The 24,328-nt window shown below is 47.9% G+C and overlaps 1 protein-coding gene across 3 annotated transcripts in view; it reads left to right on the plus strand.

Annotated features, from left to right (window-relative positions):
* LOC140387814 (protein FAM107B-like) overlaps positions 1–24,328 on the plus strand; it is a 192,811-nt gene that overhangs the window by 77,053 nt on the left and 91,430 nt on the right. The window lies entirely within an intron of this gene.

The following is a 24,328-nucleotide window of genomic DNA, read 5'->3' on the forward strand; positions in this document are numbered from 1 at the left end:
CACAGGGGCACTGTCAGGGCACAGTGGCAGTGTCAGGGCACAGGGGCAGTGTCAGGGTGCAGGGCAGTGGCAGCGCACAGGGGCAGTGCCAGGGGGCAGGGCCATGGCACAGGGGCAGTGTCAGGGTGCTGGGGCAGTGCCAGGGCACAGGGGCAGGGCCTGGGCACAGGGGCAGTGCCAGGGCACAGGGGCAGTGCCAGGGCACAGGGGCAGTGCCAGGGCGCAGGGGCAGGGCCTGGGCGCAGGGGCAGTGCCTGGGCACAGGGGCAGTGTCAGGGTGCAGGGGCAGTGCCAGGGCACAGGGGCAGTGTCAGGGTGCAGGGGCAGTGCCAGGGCGCAGGGGCAGGGCCTGGGCGCAGGGGCAGTGCCAGGGCACAGGGGCAGTGTCAGGGTGCAGGGGCAGTGTCAGGGTGCAGGGACAGTGTCAGGGCACAGGGGCAGGGCCTAGGCGCAGGGGCAGTGCCAGGGCACAGGGGCAGTGTCAGGGTGCAGGGGCAGTGCCAGGGCACAGGGGCAGTGTCAGGGTGCAGGGGCAGTGTCAGGGTGCAGGGGCAGTGTCAGGGTGCAGGGGCAGTGTCAGGGTGCAGGAGCAGTGCCAGCGCACTTCCCTGACCAGCCGGGGGCTCCAATAGCTTTTGATTCTCTCGGCGTGGCCATCATGCCTGGTGTCCATTTTTGGAGAGCAGTGCTAATCGCGCCGGCCTCGGGCTGCACCGGGGGGGGTGCTGTGAATCCCGGGAGCCGCGAGACTCCGCTCTCAAACTGGCTGTGCATATTTAAATGAGTTTAATTACTCATTTAAATATGCTGATCAGGATCAAGCCCTTGCTGGGCGCAGCGTTGGGTGCATCGCGCTTAACTCGGCACCCGGCACAAATCCTGCTTTTTTGCCGTCCCCATTATTCACCCGACAGATATGGATCGGCGGTGGGTGGAATGTGGTGGGAAAATTGCGCCCAGTGTGTGTCACTTTACGATGTCCGTCTTTGGAAAGAGGGAGAAATAGACAGTCGAACCCCAATCGTGGGTCAGACTCTAAACAACGGGACAAAAATCGTAAGAAGAAAGACACTCAGCACAGAATGCAAACTTCACTCAGCAACATAAATATAAACAACAGAAAACACATACTTGAAATGCTGCCCGACCTGCTGAGTATTTCCAGTATTTCCTGTTTTTATTTCACTTGAAATGTAGTTCCCCTCCTGCAAGGCATTCACTACCAGAGTTCGCTGGCTGACCTGTATCCCCGGATATCTTCAGACTGGTTAATGAGGCGAGTACAGACAGTGAAACATAAAACTACAATCTGTAACTCTTGGCAATGGAGCTCAATATCGAAACCCAGATCATTTAGAGCACAGGAGGATACCATTTGGCCCAACATGTTTGTGTTGGCCAAAGAAGAGCTAGCCAGCCTATCCCACTATCCAGCTCTTGGTCAGTCGCCCTGTGTGTTACTGCACATCAAGTGCATATCCAGGTGTTTCCAAGCACCTTGAAGGTTGCAGTCTCTACCGCCAGGCAAAATTCATTCTCCTCAACTCCCCTCTAATTCTTCTAGTAATTACCTTGAATCTATTCTTCCTGGTTATCAACTTAACTGCTAAGGGGAAAACATCCTTCCTATTCACTGTACCTAGGCCCCTCATAACCTTTTGACATCTCAATCAAATCTCCCCACTAGCCTCCTCTGTTTGGGGCGGCACAGTACCACAGTGGTTAGCACTGTTGCTTCACAGCTCCAGGGACCCGGGTTCGATTCCCGGCTTGGGTCACTGTCTGTGTGGAGTCTGCACGTCCTCCCCGTGTCTGCGTGGGTTTCCTCCGGGTGCTCCGGTTTCCTCCCACAGTCCAAAGATGTGCAGGTTAGGTGGATATGGCCATGATCAATTGCCCTTCGTGTTCAAACGTTTAGTTGGGATTACAGGGATAGGGTGGAGGCTTGGGCTTAAGTAGGGTACTCTCTCCAAGGGCCGGTACAGACTCGATGGGCCGAATGGCCTCCCTTTGCACTGTAAATTCTATGACTATGATTATAACCGCCCCAGCCTATCCAATCTTTCCTCATTGATAAAATTCTTCATCCTGGTAGCATCTTCATAAATCTCCTCTCTCGTGTTCTCACATCCTCCCTGTGATCTGGTGACCTGTATGCTGTACTTTAAACCAGGCATTGTCAAACTCGGGGGGCGACCCGTGGGTGGGTCGCAGGCGGATGTTGGGAGGGTCGCGGATCCGTCCGTTGTGGCGTTCCCGATCGCGCAAATCTGCGTGCAACAGCTGCAGCGGCCGGCTGTTAATAACGGCGGTTGTAAGCGGCCTTCAAAATGGCCACGAACATGTAACAAAAAATGCAGCCGCACTGCGCATGCGTGGCAGGTCATCGGGGCGCATGCGCAAGTGCAGCCCCTTCATTTTGAAACAGTCGCAGCTTTTTGTTTTACAAGTTTGGGGCGGTTTTATTCATTTATTTTATTCATTTCATTTTTATTTTTTTCATTTATTTTATTCATTTTATTTTATTTTTTTACAATTTCGGGTGGTTTTATTTGATAAACGTTTACCGGAAAAAAATTCAGAACTTTGGCCAGATGGCGACTCCATACTTTCCGACACCGGAAGGCTTCACCTTCATCCAACAGGTTCCATTGGAGGAGCGAGTACGAGGGCCAAAGGGACCCAAAACCATTTCCTCCATTTTTGTCAGCAGCAAACAAGGTAAGAGAAAAAATGGTGGGTCCCGAAGGTCGGCCGGTTGGTAAAAATGGGTCCCCGGAAAAAAAGTTTGAAGAACAGTGCTCTGAACTGTGATCCCAACTATTAGCATTTCATACAAAAAAGTTGCCCATTGAAAAGATCGACAAAGATGCAGAGCCCTTGCAAAATAACTGACTCAGGTCTTCAACATCTATTTGGCTGGCAATTTAAATGTATTTTATCAATATTTTAAAAATTATAATATAATAATTATAATCATCGCTTATTGTCACGAGTAGGCTTCAAGGCAGTTACTGTGAAAAGCCCCTAGTCGCCACATTCCGGCTCCTGTTCGGGGAGGCCGGTACGGGAATTGAATCCGCGCTGCTGCCTTGATCTGCATTACAAGCCAGCTGTTTAGCCCACTGTGTTAAACCACTGTGGTAAAGACTCCTGGGAAACCGATTGATCTGACCCCAAACACTTGGAAGAATCTACAGTTGCAGGAAACTAAAGGGGGGGGTTTTCTGGGCTCCCACCGGCGGCGGGCTTCATCGCGAGCGGGACGGGTAAAGACTGGAAAGCCATGACAAGCCAACGTCGTTCCAAGTTTTCCCATCCTGTTCGCAAAGATGCTTGCCGGGGCTGGAAAATCCCAGCCTAAGATTTATCCAGACAGCTATCAGGAATGTTACAGGAATACCACCCACGGCTTCCCAAATACCTCAGACATTCGCATGTTTGAACCTTTTGTTCTTCCTGAGCAGCCTACAGGCACTTTCTCAATGTGTTCATCATGCTGAACTCTATCATGCTGAAGACTGATGAATCAGCTCACATAATACAAACGTGTAATATTAACGGGGGGTGTATCCAGTGGGAAGAACCCAATTAATAATTTGCCAAAGACAAAATTATTTGGCACCACATACAAAACAAATATCCCAAACTCTCATTCCTTTTTGTCTCAAGTTAAGGTAAATAGTGAATCAAAATGCAGTAAAATTGTAATACCAAAGCAAAATACTGCAGATGTTGGAAATAAACGCATGAAATGCTGGAAGGGCTCACCAGGTCAGGCAGAATCTGCGGAGAGAAAATGTTTCAGGTCAATGATCAGTTCTGATGAAAGGTTGTTAACCTGAAACTTTAACTCTGTTTCCCACTCCACAGATGCTGCCTGACCGGCTGAGTATTTCCAGCATTTTTTATTTTTATTTGTGTTAAAATTTGAATTAAAATTCTCCGAATGTATAACTGTCAATATCATTATCATAAATGTCACCCTTTTTAAAGATACTAAATTAGGATGGAGTTGTATCCAGTAAATAGGGTTGGGACCCTTAAATCTACTTTTTCTTTTACGCCGGATATAAGGTGATTTTGCTGAGACACAGTCAAAGTCCTGTAACTCCCTCCCTAACAGCACTGTGGGTGTACCTACACCACGCGGACTGCAGCGGTCCAAGAAGGCAGCTCACCGCCACTTTCTCAAAGGGGTGGGCAATAAATGCTGGCCTCGCCAGCGACGCCTATGTCCCGTGAAAGATTTTTTTAAAACTCTAGGACTAGGATTTCAAACCAGGACACGGCCTTAACCATGACGAGATATCTTTTAAAGTCACAAAGATATGAGCAAAATCACTTGGCAAGCAAGACTGAATGACAATTAAAAATACAAGTTGACTCCAATCCAGGAGACGAGTAGATAACTCGCAATTGGTCGTCGCAGAAAGTAAACCTTTGAGATTCAGTAACAGAACACAATGGAATGGAGTGCCTAATCTAAAAATAGCCAAACACACAATGCTCCTGTCGCCTTAATACAAATGTCCACAGCCCTTAATCAGGACCACACTGATGTGGGATACAACCTCTGACAAGTTCATGAAACAATTCTCACAAAGTGAAAAGGAAAAGATACAATCAGCGAAAAGCTGGCTTCAATTTCACAATTCTTCTGGTGACGGGTCAGTGTTCACTTTTAGATCTCTGAGGGGAGTGGTTTGATAGAATACGAATTTATAGAAACAGGGGCCGGGAAAAATAAATCTGGTCCTTCAGACATGTCTAATATTGTCATCAATGTACCCCAGACTCCCTCTCCACCCCCACTAATCAATCTCACACAATCTTCTGAGATTTGGGGGAAATACACTCTGGGGAGATTCTTCCCTGACGAGACTGGGCTCAAACTGGTTCCAGATAAACGTGGTGAGTGGGAAATGTATTTACTGATATCGCATCGACCTTTTATACATCAGGACGGGGGCAAGAGCCAAGAGCTCGGTCAGTTTTCCATTGAATCCATGTTCACTATATAACCTGGAGCAGAGCTCTGATATATGGGGCGGGATTCTCTCAGCCCGGGGCCGGGCCGGAGAATCCCCACGACCTGTGCAAATCACGCCACGCCATCCTGACGCCGGCACCCGATTCTCCGCAGAGCGGAGAACGGCGCCGTTGGCGCCGGCGTGGTTGGCGCGGCGCCGGTCGGGGGCCGCTCTACGCGGCTGGCCCGCCGATTCTTGGCCCAGGATGGGCCGAGCGGCCGCGTCGTCCACACCTGCTCTCAGCCGGGGGGACCTCAGCGTGGAAGGGTCGCGGGGCGGCCTGTCCGACGGGGGGGGGGGGGGGGGGGTCCGACCCCAGGGGAAGGGAGCCTCCGATGTGGCCTGGCCCGCGATCGGAGGCCCACCAATCGGCGGGCCGGCCTCTCTGGCTGGGAGCCTCCTCTCCTACGCACCGGCCCCTGTAGTCTTGTGTCGGGGCCGGCGCGGTGAAGGAAGCCTGCACGGATCCACCGCCGCCCAGTTCACGCCGGGATCAGCAACTGGAGTGGCGTGAACCGCTCCAGTGCCGGGGTGGCCCCCTGTAGGGGCCAGAATTAGTCGTGGGGTCGGCCCTTTCCCGCCCATGTTTCCAGTAAAACAAAATAACCTGTGACAGCTAACGTAGCTTTATGCTCCTGTGATTGTTGGCTGGTCCTCTCCAACCCATTTAACTCGAATAGTCCATCCACGTGGTCCAAATCTAATCCTTTCATTATTTTGAAAATCTCGATCGAATCTCCTCAAAGACAATGCTGAGGAAAACCCCTCAGCTTTCGAGGATATTGGGCAGGATTCTCCGTCCCGCCGACCCCGTTTTCCGGCACGCCCCCGCCGGCAGCGAGATTCTCCATTCCCGCAGCCGGCCTATGGGATTTCCCATTGTGCCCACCCCACGGCGTCGGGAAACCTGTGAGGGTAGGTGCGAAGCAGAGGATCCCGCTGACGGAGAATCCCGCCGGTCATATTTCTAACTTGGTAATGGCATCAAGCTAGTGTCTGATCTCTAAGTATAGCCTGGTCACTTTAGACAGGTGTACTTGTCACTTAGTCAGGAGAACAAGTGAAAATTGGAGCCAGGCAGGGTGATTTTATCAGCCCAGCTATTGCTTTCTGCTGGCTGGCCAGGGCTAAGATCATTGCTCCTGAGGTGGGAACTTCGGACAGAATTCCTTGACCAAATGGGTGATCAACATCTGGGGCAGACTGAACAGGCAGAACAGGAAACTTCTAAGCAGTTTCAAACAGCAACATAGATGGACTCTTGGGATTCTAAAGTTGTAGCATTTTATGGACAAGTTATTCCTCAGGATAGAAAGGTGATTAATAAAGCTGGAACATCCATTTTGTTACCACGTGTATTCTTCATCTCTTTTTGGTTCATCAACTCATTAATATTTAATAACAAAAACAAACTTGCAGGAAACTAATTAAGCACCCATCAGTCATTCCAGGCTGTATCCTCGGCCTGGAATGAACTGTTCAATGGGCCTAATGCATCTGTCCCACTGATTTGACAAGTTGACAAATTGCTCTCTGCTGATAATTGATTGGTGGAAGCCACACATCCTGTTATTGTGGTGAGTATTATCTCCATTTCGCTTTGGGCTCCTGCTGTAGATAAACACACTGGGATATAAACTCCCTGGTGTTTTAAGGCCCCTGGCACTGGAGCACACTGTGACATGCACTATCGGGAGAGATGCACACACTCCCGACAACTCTTTCTGCTGGATAAGAAAGAGTTGCATTTATATAACACCCTTCATGACCTCAGGATGTTGCAAAGAACTTTACAACCAATTAAATATTTGTGAAATGTAGTCACTGTTGCAGGAAATGCAACACACCAATTTGCACACAGCAAGCTCCCACAGACAGCAATATGATAATCACTAGTTGTGATTTTAAGTGAGGGATAAATATTGCCCAGGACGCTGTGGATAACTGCCCTGCACTTTTGAAGTTGCGTCCTGGAATCTTTTTCATTTACCTGGGAGGGCAGACAGAGTCTCAGATTAACCTCTCATTTGAAAGTTGCGGCCTCCAACTGTGCAGCACTCCCTCACTAGATTTTAGTGCTCGATCTTTGGAGTGAGGCTCAAATTCACAACCCCTGACTTGGGCGGGAGTGCTACACAGCTGGAGAAAACTGTTGACACTGCAGACAAACCAATTGGCTGCAAAGAATCAATGACACTTCAGTAATGGTGAGCACAGGAAGGACCCTACATTGTGCCTCTCCCTGCAAGCTGGCTTTGGGTGGATTTTCCTATGAGGCTGTAGCCACCCACCTAGATTTCCTGTTTGATAACCCAATACTGTTAATCCTTATGCTGGCGGTATTAATGCAAGTTCTAAGGTACAGCTGTGCATTTCTGCCTCTGCAGCTGTTCAACGTCTGTCTGAATTCAGGGATGGTACACTATCCCGAATATAAATGTCACTTTGAAGCTCAGCAAATTAATTATTTGATAAAGGCAATGTGGAATAAAGGCATGTGGTCGAGAAGGTCTGGGGTTCAAATGTTTGAAAGTAGCTGTTGGTGATGTGGGTGCTATGATTGGATATAATATACAAACTGAACAAAATGGTCAACGAGGTTTAAACCCTCAGGACTTTCTGGAAAATACATTTGTGCCAAAGATTAAACGGATTGGATCTGATAACTGACGAGACGCACTTGGTCTGAGGTTCTGGAGAACTGCTGCACCCTTGGATCTCTGCTCCACACTCGGGAAATACAAGTTCAATCTCACGGTTCAATAAAAACCAACCGACAGATGTCAGAAAATCTGACAACGCATCGAGAAAAAAAACCTAACAGCTGAGAAACACCAGTGAGCAAAGGGCAGAAGCCAAGGCCACGGATCCAGAGTGCTTCACTGGAAAAATAAACTCCATTTTACGACATTGGATTTGGGGTTTTGGATTAGTGTTTTTGGATGATATTTCATAACAATCTGAAACCCAGTGAAGCTCACATGTGATCTGTGTAAAGTAGTAGTTACAGTAGGCGTGCTCTGATTTTGGCATTACTGACCTGGACATATCCATTAATTGTATTACAGGACAGAAGTGCAAAAGACAACTTTTGACGTGGTGGGTTTGGAATATTTTGAACGGGATGCGTGGATCGTGGTGGTGCAAAGTTTACTTTTAGTGAGGAGGGGGTTTTGGGGGCCACCCATTTCTTCTCTCAGGTGCTTGGCTAGCTTCACCTGAGCACCCCCTGCTGCTTACCTGTACAAACAGTGCCATGCAATGCCTGAAGTGTCACTTGCGCTCTACCCATGCCAGCTAGCAGCACTGGAACCAAAATGGAGCAAAATTAGGGCTGCAGTGCTTTGGATTCAATTCTGCATCTTGTCCTTTTAACTGTTGCAACCCTTTCCAACCTGCCACAGCACCACCTCACCATGAAACATAACGAATGAGCAATATGGATGTTGTATATTGTGTTGAGATTCCAGGACACCTTCCAGTTGTTGTGTGAACAAAGGAACACCAAGCTGGAAAGACATTCAAAAACTAGACATGTTTGCAATGGTGTTTTTAACATCACCTCGAAAAAGTGCTTCCATATGTTGCAGCAGGGAGAACATGCACGTAGAATAAATCTGATTTATGATGCTGTGTTTTAAGTTCCCTCACTTCTCTACAGCTCCCTGCAGTTTGGCAGGGGATGATTCAGGGGGAAGGGCTGCAGTATGCACCTTTCAAACTTAAAAACCTTGAAGCTTCAATAACGGACTAGTGGACACAGCTGCAAATTAGGAGACAAAAGTCCTTCTTCAGTTAAAGGAATAATAGAGCCGGAATGCTGCACATTCCGACAGCTGTCCTTCCCCTCAGCAAGATGACAGGAAATATCTTTGAGTCAGATGTGCCACTATTCACCGTAAAGCTCTTTGCTTCCATTTCTGATTTATGTTTCCTTCCTTGCCAGGATTGAGGTTTAACCCTCCACAAATTAATAGAAACCCATTCCAACCCAGGGAAGCCAACGTGGTCCCTCGAGGCAACGGCATGGCCTTTGTAGTGTTCTCACTAACACAGCTACAAGTTTCAATCAATTCAACTCTGTAAAAAAACCACAGACTTCAGAGATACCTGAGCATCTTCACGTGGTGCTTGTTCAACTTACTCTAATACCCATTACCCCTGGTTTTGCATTTATAGCATCCACCCTAGTGCCCTAGGCTGATGTGCAGAGATGGAGTTATTTACTCCCCAAGATTTCTTCTTCCTAAGTTAACGAACTGTCCCAAAACCCCTTTCTTCCTTGTTGGAAGATGCAGGCTTGATACCAATCAATCCAGTCGAAACGGTAGTTCGGTTTTAATCAGCTAGAATGTGTCCACCAGCAGCTTCTCCCGCACGGAGAGCCTGTCCCGGATCGATGGGTTATATACCTTCTCAGAGGGGCGGAGCCACAGGCGGAGCCAACAACAACATCAACACAACAACAGTAACAGTCAGTAAATACAGTAATATATACAACAGCCAGATGTGGCTCACCACATGGCTCCAGCAGCAGCTTATTTTGTGATGTTTTGTAGCGTTCCTGACCGTGTTAATGAGCTGCCGTTCTCACCAATGCCATAACCAGGGACATTTTATTGGCTTATACTTAATATCAACATTTTAATGGATCCATGTCCCAAGTAAACACAGGATTAATGTAATATTAATGAAATCCACCTGGAAATCTAGACAGTAGAGTCAGTTAAATGGCCAATAAAAGAAATGCCAGCTCAGACAGTGGAAGTGACGGCCAGGCTTGATGGATTGGAGTCCCCGGCAACAGTTCCAGGATAGTTAGTGTCATGGTTTGATTCATTTCATGGAGTGAATTATAATCATAAACACGTGTCTGTATGAAAATAAACTATTCAATGACTAGTAAAGGCAAATTTAACACCGTCGTTAACTATCGAAAGCCCATTCTTGCATTTGAATCTTTTTAATTTCGAAAATGAATTTTTAGGAGTGTGATTGACCGTCCCCTGCTTTGGGATTGAGAATGTTTCTGTTGAGTTCTGGAACTCTTTGTGCATCATTCTCCTGTTCAAACCTCTCAAACTCTTAACAGAGAAGCTGGCGATCTCACTGGGTTGGTCTGCTAAAGTGTCGTGTTTGAAAGGTTGGACAGATCCCTTTTCAACTTGAAGCTGGGGACCATCAAACTAGGCTGGCCCAATCAAATTTAGCTCAAAAGGATTCCACACGGCCAATATCAAGTTGTGCAAAGCGATCGCACACTTAACTATCATAATTAAGTGCATGTGCAAATTCAAAGTGTTGTTGTTTGATAAACTGGAAGGTTCCCTGGACTCTGCTACATTTCTGCAGGAGCCTTGTTAATGTTGAAATCCAGGAGATGGATATCCACATGGTGCCACTCTTTATGCTACACATGAAGCCGCCTATGCTGCATCTAGCAAGACCAGTACAATGTTCAGGCTTTGGCTGAGATGGGGAAGTAATATGAGGTCCAGATAATGCCCATCTCAAATAGAGAGGATCTAACCATCTCCCTTTGACATTAAACATTGTTGCCATCGTTGATTCCCTCACTATCAATACCCTGGGGGCTACCATTGACCAGAAACCTATAAATCCTGTAGTTACAAGAGAAGGTCAGAGACTGGGAATCAGTAACTCACCTCCTGACTCCCCAAAGTCTGTCCACAATCTGCAAGGCACAAGTCAGGAGTGTGATGGAATACTCGCCACTTTCCTGGATGAGCGCAGCTCCAACAACGCTGAAGAATCGTGACACCATCCAGACACAGCAGCCTACCTAATCAACACTCTATCCACTACCTTAAACGTTCAGTCCCTCCACCTCTGGCACACTGGAGTTGTAGCGTTTACCATCTACAAGGTGCAGACAGGTAATAGGTGCCCAGTCTGTTTCTGTGTCAGAAACCGATGTCTGGTGGGAAACTTGACTCAAGTTTGGATTTTTATGGGGTGATCCAGTAATTGATGTGGAGAAGCGTCTCCTGTTCATTGCTGGTGGGGGTAGCAATAGAGGCAGGTTTCAGACAGCAAAGGCTGCTGTTAACCTGACAGAGAGAGAGTTTTCACCAAAATCTTCTCCTGAACCACCAGGAAGCAAGAGAGCACAGGGAGGCTGGAGGCCCAGTATCTGTGAGGGAGAGGAAGGAGGGTCTCTTCCCAGAGGATGGCAGGAGGAGGTTACCTCATCATGCAGCCGGGCCCCTCTACGTTCAGTGTCATCTGGCTCTACTTCCAGTTCCTTCTCTTCCCTCCTGCTGCTCCTTTTATGAGCTATCCCCTTACAGGGCTCAATATCCTCACGGTCCACACTCTCTGGAGGGCCATGTTAGGGAGGGTCCGGCAGATCCCCACAATAGCCTTGTAGCAGGGTGTTAAGGAACACCATATGACCGGTCCACTGCTCTCTCGGCCTGCAATGCCCCATCCGTTGTGAATTTGATATGTTGTTTAGCCTTGGTGAAGAGGGTATCTGTCACCTAGGTGATGCAATGGTGTACAGCCCGCTGTATGATGCTGCAGAGGCCCCACAGGTGAGGGCACCAATATCTGTGACCATCGGCCTAGAGAGTGGCAGTCTCTCCTTCTGCACCGGCTTTCAGTCACCTTCAGGTCTCTTTGCCTTTACCTGTGGATCCTGTGCTCAGCCTGGTAGTTACCTTAAACTGTGATCATCTTCATGGTCAGATAGTGTCCCTTGCTCACACATGAAGAATGATAACTCTGGAGAGATTATCTGACCTAATCCCATTGTTTATGCTCCCAATTTCCAAATGCTCTAAATCTGCTCGGGATAACTTGAACTCACCTGGGTTTCCAGTTTTATGTCATTGGCACAGGTTGAGTATTCCCCTGGCGCAGGAGTCTCGAACAAGAGAGGCAGGAATCCTGTTTGTGGCTGACAGCATCTCCTGGTTTCTAACCAAAACAAACTGTACAAAACAATAGCTGGAAGCTCTTTGGTCCTGACCCACATTATCCGAGCCCGATAGAACAAAGCTACCCACCTCCTTTTGGTGTCCAGGCCTGGCTCAGACTCTTCAGTGTAAGTGGGGATTTGAGGCCTAAAGCCTGATTCCGGGCACCCTTTGTAATGGGTGCCCAACTGAGAGAAATAAAGTCTACCGGGGCCACCCACTTCACTTGCAAAAAATGCTCCATGTTGGTGCCAGTTCTAAGTATCGTCCCTCAGCTTCTCTTTCCACCTATCCCCACCCATAAGACCTAAGATGTAAGTGCAGCAGTAGGCCACTCGGCCCATCGAGTCTGCTCTGCCATTCAATGAGATCATGGCTGATCTGATATAATCCTCAACTCCACTTTCCCGCCTTATCCCCATAACCCTTGATTCTCTTAATGATTAAAAATCTGTATGTCTCAGCCTTGAATGACCTGGCCTCTACAGCTCTCTGCGGTAAAGAATTCTACAGATTCACTACCGTCTGCGAGAAGAGATTTCTCCTCATCTCCATTTAAATGGGCGACCCCTTACTCTGAGATTATGCCCTCTGATCCTGGACCCTTTCACAGTGGAAACAACTTTACCCTGTCGAGCCCCTCCTGTGAGTAGTATAAAGGAAGTGGAGACCAAGCTCCCAGCTCCCTATCCTCCCATCCTCTCTTTTGTCCCTAAGAATAGAGTGTACCCCAGGATAAGTTATCCCCTCTCACTGTCCACAGTATGAAATCTGACATCAAATTGACCCCAGCACAGGATCCCTCGGTGAATGAATTGAGTCCTGAATTTCCTGGCTCATGTGCCATGTGTGTGGGTGTTCAGTAACAGCAGGATCAGACTTTACTGTGACACACCCTTCATCAAACAGCCTGCTGACATTATCATGCATTTTGCATCAATAATGGTCACTTGGCGAGATTCCAGGGTCATGCAGCATCTGTTAAATCGTATTGTAGCATGGCGTCAACGCCTTCAGGAGACAAGGGTTAAAGATAATTGTCAAATTTCTGCCTATGAAGGAACAGGAACTCTGTCTGACTTTACCCTTCCTTACACAGGAGGCACAGCATCCAATCAACAGTCTTGCTAAGTTTAGTTAAGTCAGCAGTAAGCGGGATTGAACCTGGTGCTTTCCTAGTCTCCAGGAGCTCTGGCCCACAACAATCCATGTATCCATGCACTGTACCAGCAGAACTCCCAAAATAGTTTACATTGCTCTAAACTTCATAACTGGGAGCTCTTTAATTTCTCATTTACAGTAAAAACTGGCATTACAGAAATACAAAGTTTGAAATGAACACCCATCTAATTATCATTTTACTTGCCGAATTGTCAAACCCGTTATTCTTTATGATTGCAATTTGTTCCTTTGACAAAACTTGTCAAGGTTTTTCATCTTGCACTCATCAGGACAAACACAAGAATGGCAAATTTCAAATGTTCACAATAATCTATATTACAGAAGTAAAAGGTTCTGATTAGTTGGTACGTCGACTCTGATTGGCCAAGACGTTGCCACGGAGAAAGCATTGGGGAGCTATGGGCTCCCCAAACTCCTGGGTAATTTTTTAAAGTGCAGGCATGGCTTGAATAAATTCCTTTTGTTTGCAAAGTGTACGGAGAATGACCAAACAGGAGAGAGGACAGTTCCAAAGAAGAATCACATTGGACCTGGAACGTTAACCCTGTTTCTCTCTGCACAGCCGCAGCCAGACCTGTTGAGTATTTCCAACACTCTCCGGGACTGACGGAGAATGTGCTGGCGAGTGATTAATAAAACAAATATGGAGTATCTATTGACAGCAGCCAGATTTGTAGTGAACGTAGAGGAGCCCCAACTCCCTGTCATTTTGCTCCAGTCCTAATCTGAGTTGCAACAGTCGGAACTCTGCAGGAGGGAAGGATGAACCAGAATGGGATAATCAGCTTCTTGTTAGTCCTCAGTGCCTCTCGAGAACCAGCCTGAAGCGATATTGGTCTGAGAACACAGCGTGCACCTACTTTCAGTGGTCGAGAGACCAACAACAACAATTTGCATTTATATAGTATCTTTGATATAGTAAAACACCCCTAGGCATTTATGATACCTAATGGAATTAAGACACAACATAACTCACAGGGAATAATTATTCAAGAAATGGAATGAAGAAGCAATTCTTCACTTAAGGATCACCATAATTCACAAACCAACGACATTTAGAAATATATTCTTGGGAATCAGCAAGTCTTGTGGTTATACTAATAATAATAATCTTTATTATTGTCACAAGTAGGCTTACATTAACACTGCAATGAAGTTATTGTGAAAATCCCCTAGTCGTCACACTCCGGCGCCTGTTCGGGTACACTGAGGGGAATTCAGAATGTCCAATTCACCTAACAAGCACGTCTTTCGGGACTTGTGGGAGGAAACCGGAGCACCCGGAGGAAACCCACGCAGACACGGGGAGAACGTGCAGACTCCGCACAGACAGTGATCCAAGCCGGGAATCGAACCTGGAACCCTGGCACTGTGAAGCAACAGTGCTAACCACTGTGCTGCCGTGCCGCCCAGTGCAAAGTGAGGCATGTTTTAAATTTGCAGATAAGTTACAAATTTAGCACCAAAACGTGAAGCAAAACTGTATCCACCAGTTTCAACCCAAGGGGCGGGATTATCCTGCCGTTCCCACCGGCGGGAACTTCCGACCCTGCCAAAGACCCCCCCCCTGCCAACCGCCCGGGTTCCCACCAGTGGGACGGGTGAACCAGCAAATTGACTTCAACCACCCTGGAAGAGCTACCCCGCCATGGGAAAACCTGCCGCGAGCCTGGAAAATTCCGGCAAAAATTCTAACTTCATAATGTAATGATCGTGACTGAGAGATGGAGGAGGGTGCAGAAACAAGACCAAAAATTGATACAATTCTATTACAAAATGAAAATGAACAGAAAAAATAACTAGCTTTAAAGTGTGATCAAATTAATAAAGAATAAGAACTGGCACAGTTGGAAAATTGAACGTATTCATTTGAATTGAAGTAAACAGAAAGACCTTGTTCAGTCAATGGATCTGCTAATCCAGAATGACAGCTGACCTTATTACTGCTTGTACATTATACACTGGGCTAATCGCTGGCTTTTAAAGCAGACCAAGGCAGGCCAGCAGCACGGTTCAATTCCCGTACCAGCCTCCCCGAACAGGCGCCGGAATGTGGCGACTAGGGGCTTTTCACAGTAACTTCATTTGAAGCCTACTTGTGACAATAAGCGATTTTCATTTCATTTCATTTCATTGATTAAAGTTGTTGTTGGAAAGTTGTAAGAGGTTACACCATCAATACTTTAATTTCAAAATTCATGGGCGCGATTCTCCGTTGCCCGACGCCGACATCGTAATCGGAGATCAGCGGCGGACCCCTTCCCGCGCCCAAATCAGGGTCGGCGCCGGTTTGACGGCGGTTTTCGAGTTTCCGCCCCATCTGAAATGGCGTCATCGCATCGCACGCCGCACGCCGTTGTAACATCGTTGGCGCGTCATCCGAAGGCCCTCCCCCGATGGCCCTCCCCGATGCGAGTTTCTGTTCCGTGGGGGCACTTCTTCCTTCCCCGCTGGCCCCGAGAGGGCTCCGCCATGGCCGGCGCGGACATGAGAACCCCCCGCGCATGCGCCAAAATACGCCGGCCGGTCTGCGCTTGCGTGGAACCCATGCCGGCGGTTCCGCGCATGGGCAAGATCACACCGGCCCTTTGGCGCATGCACAAACTCGTGCAGTCCCTTTTGGCGCGGCTGGAGCGGTGCAAGCCCCCCCCCGGCGTCCACCACGCGCCTGAAAGTGCGGAGAATTCCTCACTTTCGGGGCTGTTGACGCCAGAGTGGTTGGCGCCGTTTCTCCTGCCGGCGTGGGGATCTTATTCTCCCCGAAGGGAGAATTGCGCGCTAAAAATCTGGCTATTACATCAGGTGGAGTATGTGGTGCTCCAAGTGTATTTTTGCTGGGAGCTGTTCTCTATTTTCAACTCATACTAAATCCGACCAGTGAATGCCTAACACTACAAAAAACTGACCCCAAGTGACATGGGTGGGAGGGTGTCATGTGACCTTCCCACTTAGTTGCGTGTGTTGTGTCCCATTCTCCTTCTCTTTCACACACTGAAATTGCACCCAATGTCTTTCCTGTATTGTTCTGTATCGTTGAACTCACGTTGGATCTGATTTGAGAACACAATTTGCTGGTACAGCATCAGAAGATACTTCACAGGAGTATTATCAAACATGATTTGAAAAAGAGCCACATCAGACGATATGAAAATGAAAAATGAAAATTGCTTATTGTCACGAGTAGGCTTCAAATGAAGTTACTGAGAAAAGCCCCTCGTCGCCACATTCCGGCGCCTGTTCGGGGAGGCTGGTACGGGAAACTGTGCTGCTGGCCTGCCTTGGTCTGCTTTCAAAGCCAGCGATTTAGCCCTGTGCTAAACAGCAAAACAGATATTAAGGCAGGTGACCAACAGCTTGATCAAAGAGGTTTTTAAGGAGTCTCGTAAAGGAGAAGAAAGAAGTGTAGGGACCAGGCAGCTAAACGTATGGCCGTCGATTGCAGAGTGATCAAAATCAGGGATGTGCAAGAGGCTTGAAAAGGAGGACTGCACAGATCTCAGATGATTGTGGAGGTGGAGAAAGTTCCGGATAAAAGGGGGTGAGGTCACAAAGAGATTTGAAAACGAAGATGAGAATTTGAAAACTCCAGGCGATTTTGGTCTGGGAACCAATGTAGGTTAGTGAGCACAGGGGTAATGGGTGAACGGGAATTATACAAGATACAATTAAGGCAGCAGATTGATTTGAGCTATTTATTAATTCTGTGGTAGTCTTGTACAAAATTACTATCTGTTTCTTTGAGGAATGCTATTTACATTCCTCTCGACGTCTGCATGCTCCACAATCTGTTGGCAGCTGTGGGGTTTGATTTTAGCTATTAAAGATCAGCATTGTTTATACGGTGAGGTCTTGCTTGACAGATCACCTTGCACAGGCTGTTCACACACTGCGGTCCGGCAATCCACCTGGGGATATTAGCCCCTGGGTCCAGTCACAGTGTGCCGGATGCTGCGACTGGCACAGTATGAACTTTGTCATGTGTTCTGCCCTGTTGCCATTCATGTAAATTCGATGATAATCTATGTCATGTAACTCAGTCTGTTCAGTGCTGCGATGGACAGTCAGCTGGCTGCAAGGCGAGGTGAAGCAGCAGGAGGCTCTCAGAGCAGCGGTCAGCCTCCAGCCACCAGATAGCTCAGCTTCTGCAGCTGATGCCTGCATTGATTTGGGGGGATGGTCAGATGTTACTCTGGCAACACAGCAAGTTTGTATTTATATGGCATTTTAAAATTAGTGAAATGTCTGAAAGTGCCTCAGAAGAGCGATTAGCAAATAAAATAGAACACCGGGGCACATCAGGAGATGTTAGGTTGGATAACCAAAAAGCTTGGTGAAAGAGATCAGTTTTAAGGAGAATCAAAGGAGGAGAGAGGGAGGGAAAGGTGAAGAGATGGGGAGAGGTGACGAGAGAGGTGAAGAGGGAGGCAGAGGTGAAGAGATGGGGAGAGGTGAAGAGAGAGGGGGAGAGGGGAAGAGACAGGGGGAGAGGTGAAGAGAGAGGGGGAGAGGTGAAGAGAGATGGGGAGAGGTGAAGAGAGAGGGGGAGAGGGGAAGAGACAGGGGGAGAGGTGAAGAGAGAGGGGGAGAGGTGAAGAGAGAGGGGGAGAGGTGAAGAGAGAGGGGGAGAGGGGAAGAGACAGGGGGAGAGGTGAAGAGAGAGGGGGAGAGGTGAAGAGAGAGGGGGAGAGGTGAAGAGAGAGGGGGAGAGGGGAAGAGACAGGGGGAGAGGTGAAGAGAGAGGGGGAGAGGTGAAGAGAGAGGGGGAGAGGTGAAGAGAGGGGAGAGAGGTGAAGAGAAAGGGGAGGAGGTGAAGAGAGAGGGGGAGAGTTGAAGAGAGGGGGAGCGAGGTGAAGAGGGAGGCAGAGGTGAAGAGAGAGGGGGAGAGGTGAAGGGAGAGGGGGAGAGGTGAAGGGAGAGGGGGAGAGGTGAAGAGAGGGGGAGCGAGGTGAAGAGGGAGGCAGAGGTGAAGAGAGAGGGGGAGAGGTGAAGGGAGAGGGGGAGAGGTGAAGAGAGAGGAGGAGAGGTGACGAGAGAGGTGAAGAGGGAGGCAGAGGTGAAGAGAGGGGGAGAGGTGAAGAGAAAGGGGGAGAGGTGAAGAGAGAGGGCAAGAGGTGAAGAGAGAGGGGGAGAGGTGAAGAGAGAGGGGGAGAGGTGAAGCGAGGGGGGAGAGGTGAAGAGAGAGGGGGAGAGAGGTGAAGAGGGAGGCTGAGGTGAAGAGGGAGGCAGAGGTGAACAGGAAGAGGTGAAGAGGGAGGAGGGAGAGGTGAAGAGAGAGGTGAAGAGGGAGGTTTATGGAGGAAATTCCAGAGTTTAGGGAGTTGGCAACAGATGGGACAGCCCCTGATGGTGAATAATTAAAATTGAGTGTACAAGATGCCAAAATTAGAGGGGTGCAAATATCTCAGTGGGCCAGAGGGTCAAGGGATGGGAGATTCCAGATGTATTTTCTTCTTGAGATTCAGGTGGTAATGAGCAACTCACATTTTTACTGTTGGGGTTTGCATAATCATCTGAGTACCTTAATTGTGTTATCTTGAATAATTCATCCCCTGACTCCTCAAAGCCTGTCCATCATCTACGAGGCACAAGTCAAGAGCATGATGGAATTGGCTGGATGAGTACAGTCCAGCAACACTTACAAAGCTCAACACCATCCTGGATAAAGCAGCTTACTTTTTTTTTCATAGAATTTACAGTGCAGAAGGAGGCCATTCGGCCCATCGAGTCTGCACCGGCTCTTGGAAAGAACACCCTACCCAAGGTCAACACCTCCACCCTATCCCCATAACCCAGTAAACCCCACCCAACACTAAGGGCAATTTTGGACACGAAGGGCAATTTACCACGGCCAATCCACCTAACCTGCACATCTTTGGACTGTGGGAGGAAACCGGAGCACCCGGAGGAAACCCACGCACACACGGGGAGGATGTGCAGACTCCGCACAGACAGAGACCCAAGCCGGAATTGAACCTGGGACCCTGGCGCTGTGAAGCAATTGTGCTATCCACAATGCTACCGTGCTGCCCTTGATTGGCACCCCATTCAATTGCTTAAACATACACTCCCTCTGCAATCAATGCACAGTGACAGCCGTGTGTCCATCTTCAAGATGGATTGCAGTAACTCACAATGGCTCCTTCAACAGCATCTCCCAAACCTATGGGGCTGGATTCTACAACGCCGGGAGGCTCTGTTCTGCCGGTAGCCCGGGGGTTTCCCGATGGCGTGGGGCTGCCCCACAAAGGGAAACCCCATTGACCAGCTGACGAAACGGACCAGAAATCTGACGCGGCTGGACAGAGAATCCAACCCATGACCTTTTCCACCGAGAAGCTCATGGGCAGCAGACATTTGGCAACACTCGCAGTTGCAAGTTCCCCTCCAAGTCACGCGCCATCCTGACTTGGAAATGTATTGCTGTTCCTTCACGTACGCTGGGTCAGACTGCCTCCCTAACAGCACTGTGGATGTACCTACACCACATGGACTGCAGCAGATCAAGAAGGCAGTGGTGGCAATTAGTGTTGGGAATAAATGCTGACATTACCAATGACACTGACATCCCACAAAAGAATAAAACAATTCTTGCAATCTCTGCCACCCATCCTTTTATTCCATTTGGGACTTCAAATAAAATGGATTTGTGTGACCAGGATATTGCCTCATCAAGTGTGCTCTATCAGAGTCCTGGTGCTGCGTTTCATGCCCATGAACAGATATCGTATCTCGGTAAAGTCAGCGTGGGATTTTGAAAAACATAGCAGGACATCCAGTGCACCGTTAGTCACATCCTCTGGCAATTGCGAAAATCACATTGATTAACTCTGACCTTTGCTTCGCTTTATTCTATTTCTATAGAAGCATGAGCAAAATGCTCGTGATCAAAAGGAGTTTTAAAAAAAGAGCCGGAAATCTGAAATTAAAAATGGAAAGAACTTGAAAATTCGGAACAGATTCATCAGCCAGGGAGAGGAAAAGAGAGACAGAGATGACCTTTCATGCAGGCACCCTTCCTTCGAACTGTGAAATGAGACATCATCCAGAATGCTGATTGCTCTCTTTTTAGATATTAATGGGTTTCAGTTTTAATTTGCAAAACATAAAGAGAGTTTTTTATTTTTGTCAGTTTTTGCGAGAGAAAGCGAGTGTGGGATGGCCCTGGGCAGGATTCTAATAGTCAGCATATTTACAATTTGGGGGCATTGTTGCTTTGAAGGTTGTTTTGGCTTTGTGAGCATGTGCTGTCTGATGGTGCTGGCGTTTTTAAGCATTTAAGCAGCTTAAAGTATCAGATTACTTCCTGTTGGTGTTGCGCCATATTTCTGGCAGTGAGCCACATTCCAACACTGTGACAGCACCACGAATCACCAGCTAGCTAGCCCCCAATAGTTGACTCAAAGTAAGAACTGAGCACTTGCGGTACCCAGGAGAAGGTCCCTGCCTACAGCCCACACCAGCGACCCTCAGAGTTAGTCACTGAAATCTTATTTGGTTCCATCAAGTGGATCTTTAAAACTTTCAAAGCGTGAGTGAGTTCTGTGACACTGTGTTAAAAAAAACACACCCTTCCTGTTGAATGTAGTCCTGTGGGGTATTGTACTGGCTACTAAACGATGGAAATAGAAAATGCATGATAATCAGAGGAAACGATTTGTTTTAAAAACAACCCCCCTGTCACTAGATAAATTATACATAATAATACCCGGCCAAGTCCAGTATTGCTCCTGCGTGTCACCAAACTACTTTGACGTGAGATATCACCAGCAAAATTAAAGCTGTTTTCTTTTGGAGTTACCGCGAGCAGGCATACTCGTCTTCAAACAGAAGGTTGTGAGTTAAAATCCCACTCCGGAGACTAAGGGCGGGATTTTTCACCCCATCCGGGCCAGCGAGATCTTCTGGTATACCCTAGGGGGTATAGTCTAAAACTTAGGGCCAGATAGTTCAGGAGAGATGTTGGGAAGAACTTCTTCACTCAAAGGGTGGCAGAGGTTTGGAACTCTCTCCTACAAACAGACGTTGAAGCTTATTGAGTTCTTTGAGAAGCTGACCAAACAGGTGGACAAGGGTAAAGCAGTTGATGTGGTGTATATGGGTTTCAGTAAAGTGTTTGATAAGGTTCCCCATGGTAGGCTACTGCAGAAAATACGGAGGCATGGGATTCAGGGTGATTTAGCAGTTTGGATCAGACATTGGCTAGCTGGAAGAAGACAAAGGGTGGTGGTTGATGGGAAATGTTCAGACTGGAGTCCAGTTACTAGTGGTGTACCACAAGGATCTGTTTTGGGGCCACTGCAGTTTGTCATTTTTATAAATGACCTGGAGGAGGGCATAGAAGGATGGTTGAGTAAATTTGCAGATGACACTAAAGTCGGTGGAGTTGTGGACAGTGCGGAAGGATGTTGCAGGTTACAGAGGGACATAGGACATAGGAGGGCTAGAAGGGGTCATGAAAAGTCATTGGCAAATAGGGTTAAGGAAAATCCCAAGGCTTTTTACACGTACATAAAAAGCAAGAGGGTAGCCAGGGAAAGGGTTGGCCCACTGAAGGATAGGCAAGGGAATCTATCCTTCCCTTGCCAGAGGAAATGGGCGAGGTACTAAATGAATACTTTGCATCAGTATTCACCAAAGAGAAGGAATTGGTAGATGTTGAGTCTGGAGAAGGGGGTGTAGATAGCCTGGGTCACATTGTGATCCAAAAAGACGAGGTGTTGGGTGTCTTAAAAAATATTAAGGTAGATAAGTCCCCAGGGCCTGATGGGATCTACCCCAGAATACTGAAGGAGGCTGGAGAGGAAATTGCTGAGGCCTTGACAGAAATCTTTGGATCCTCGCTGTCTTCAGGGGATGTCCCGGAGGACTGGAGAATAGCCAATGTTGTTCCTCTGTTTAAGAAGGGTAGCAAGGATAATCCCGGGAACTACAGGCCGGTGAGCCTTACTTCAGTGGTAGGGAAATTACTGGAGAGAATTCTTCGAGACAGGATCTACTCCCATTTGGAAGCAAATGGACGTATTAGTGAGAGGCAGCACGGTTTTGTGAAGGGGAGGTCGTGTCTCACTAACTTGATAGAGTTTTTCGAGGAGGTCACTAAGATGATTGATGCAGGTAGGGCAGTAGATGTTGTCTATATGGACTTCAGTAAGGCCTTTGACAAGGTCCCTCATGGTAGACTAGTACAAAAGGTGAAGTCACACGGGATCAGGGGTGAACTGGCAAGGTGGATACAGAACTGGCTAGGCCATAGAAGGCAGAGGGTAGCAATGGAGGGATGCTTTTCTAATTGGAGGGCTGTGACCAGTGGTGTTCCACAGGGATCAGTGCTGGGACCTTTGCTCTTTGTAGTATATATAAATGATTTGGAGGAAAATGTAACTGGTCTGATTAGTAAGTTTGCAGACGACACAAAGGTTGGTGGAATTGCGGATAGCGATGAGGACTGTCTGAGGATACAGCAGGATTTAGATTGTCTGGAGACTTGGGCGGAGAGATGGCAGATGGAGTTTAATCCGGACAAATGTGAGGTAATGCATTTTGGAAGGGCTAATGCAGGTAGGGAATATACAGTGAATGGTAGAACCCTCAAGAGTATTGAAAGTCAAAGAGATCTAGGAGTACAGGTCCACAGGTCATTGAAAGGGGCAACACAGGTGGAGAAGGTAGTCAAGAAGGCATACGGCATGCTTGCCTTCATTGGCCGGGGCATTGAGTATAAGAATTGGCAAGTCATGTTGCAGCTGTATAGAACCTTAGTTAGGCCACACTTGGAGTATAGTGTTCAATTCTGGTCGCCACACTACCAGAAGGATGTGGAGGCTTTAGAGAGGGTGCAGAAGAGATTTACCAGAATGTTGCCTGGTATGGAGGGCATAAGCTATGAGGAGCGATTGAATAAACTCGGTTTGTTCTCACTGGAACGAAGGAGGTTGAGGGGCGACCTGATAGAGGTATACAAAATTATGAGGGGCATAGACAGAGTGGATAGTCAGAGGCTTTTCCCCAGGGTAGAGGGGTCAATTACTAGGGGGCATAAGTTTAAGGTGAGAGGGGCAAGGTTTAGAGTAGATGTACGAGGCAAGTTTTTTACGCAGAGGGTAGTGGGTGCCTGGAACTCACTACCGGAGGAGGTAGTGGAAGCAGGGACGATAGGGACATTTAAGGGGCATCTTGACAAATATATGAATAGGATGGGAATAGAAGGATACGGACCCAGGAAGTGTAGAAGATTGTAGTTTAGTCGGGCAGTATGGTCGGCACGGGCTTGGAGGGCCGAAGGGCCTGTTCCTGTGCTGTACATTTCTTTGTTCTTTGTTCTATAGATAAGCTGCAGAGCTGGGCTGAGAGGTGGCAAATGGAGTTTAATGCAGAAAAGTGTGAGGTGATGCATTTTGGAAGGAGTAACAGGAACACAGATTACTGGGCTAATGGTAAGATTCTTGGTAGTGTGGATGAGCAGAGAGATCTCGGTGTCCATGTACATAGATCCCTGAAAGTTGCCACCCAGGTTGAGAGGGTTGTTAAGAAGGCGTACGGTGTGTTAGCTTTTATTGGTAGAGGGATTGAGTTTCAGAGCCATGAGGTCATATTGCAGCTGTACAAAACTCTGGTGCGGCCGCATTTGGAGTATTGTGTGCAGTTCTGGTCGCCGCATTATAGGAAAGATGTGGAAGCATTGGAAAGGGTGCAGAGGAGATTTACCAGGATGATGCCTGGTATGGAGGGAAGATCTTATGAGGAAAGGCTGAGGGACTTGAGGCTGTTTTCATTAGACAGAAGAAGGTTAAGAGGTGACTTAATTGAGGCATACAAGATGATCAGAGGATTAGATAGGGTGGACAGTGAGAGCCTTTTTCCTCGGATGGTGATGTCTAGCACGAGGGGACATAGCTTTAAATTGAGGGGAGATAGATATAGGACAGATGTCAGAGGTAGGTTCTTTACTCAGAGAGTAGTAAGGGCTTGGAATGCCCTGCCTGCAACAGTAGTGGACCCGCCAACATTAAGGGCATTTAAATGGTCATTGGATAGACATATGGATAATAAGGGAATAGTGTAGATGGGCTTTAGAGTGGTTTCACAGGTCGGCGCAACATCGAGGGCCGAAGGGCCTGTACTGCGCTGTAATGTTCTATGTTCTACAGCAGTTGTTAATTTTAAATCTGAGAT

The sequence above is a fragment of the Scyliorhinus torazame genome, chromosome 13, assembly GCF_047496885.1.
Source record: "Scyliorhinus torazame isolate Kashiwa2021f chromosome 13, sScyTor2.1, whole genome shotgun sequence".
NCBI classification, from domain to species: domain Eukaryota; kingdom Metazoa; phylum Chordata; class Chondrichthyes; order Carcharhiniformes; family Scyliorhinidae; genus Scyliorhinus; species Scyliorhinus torazame.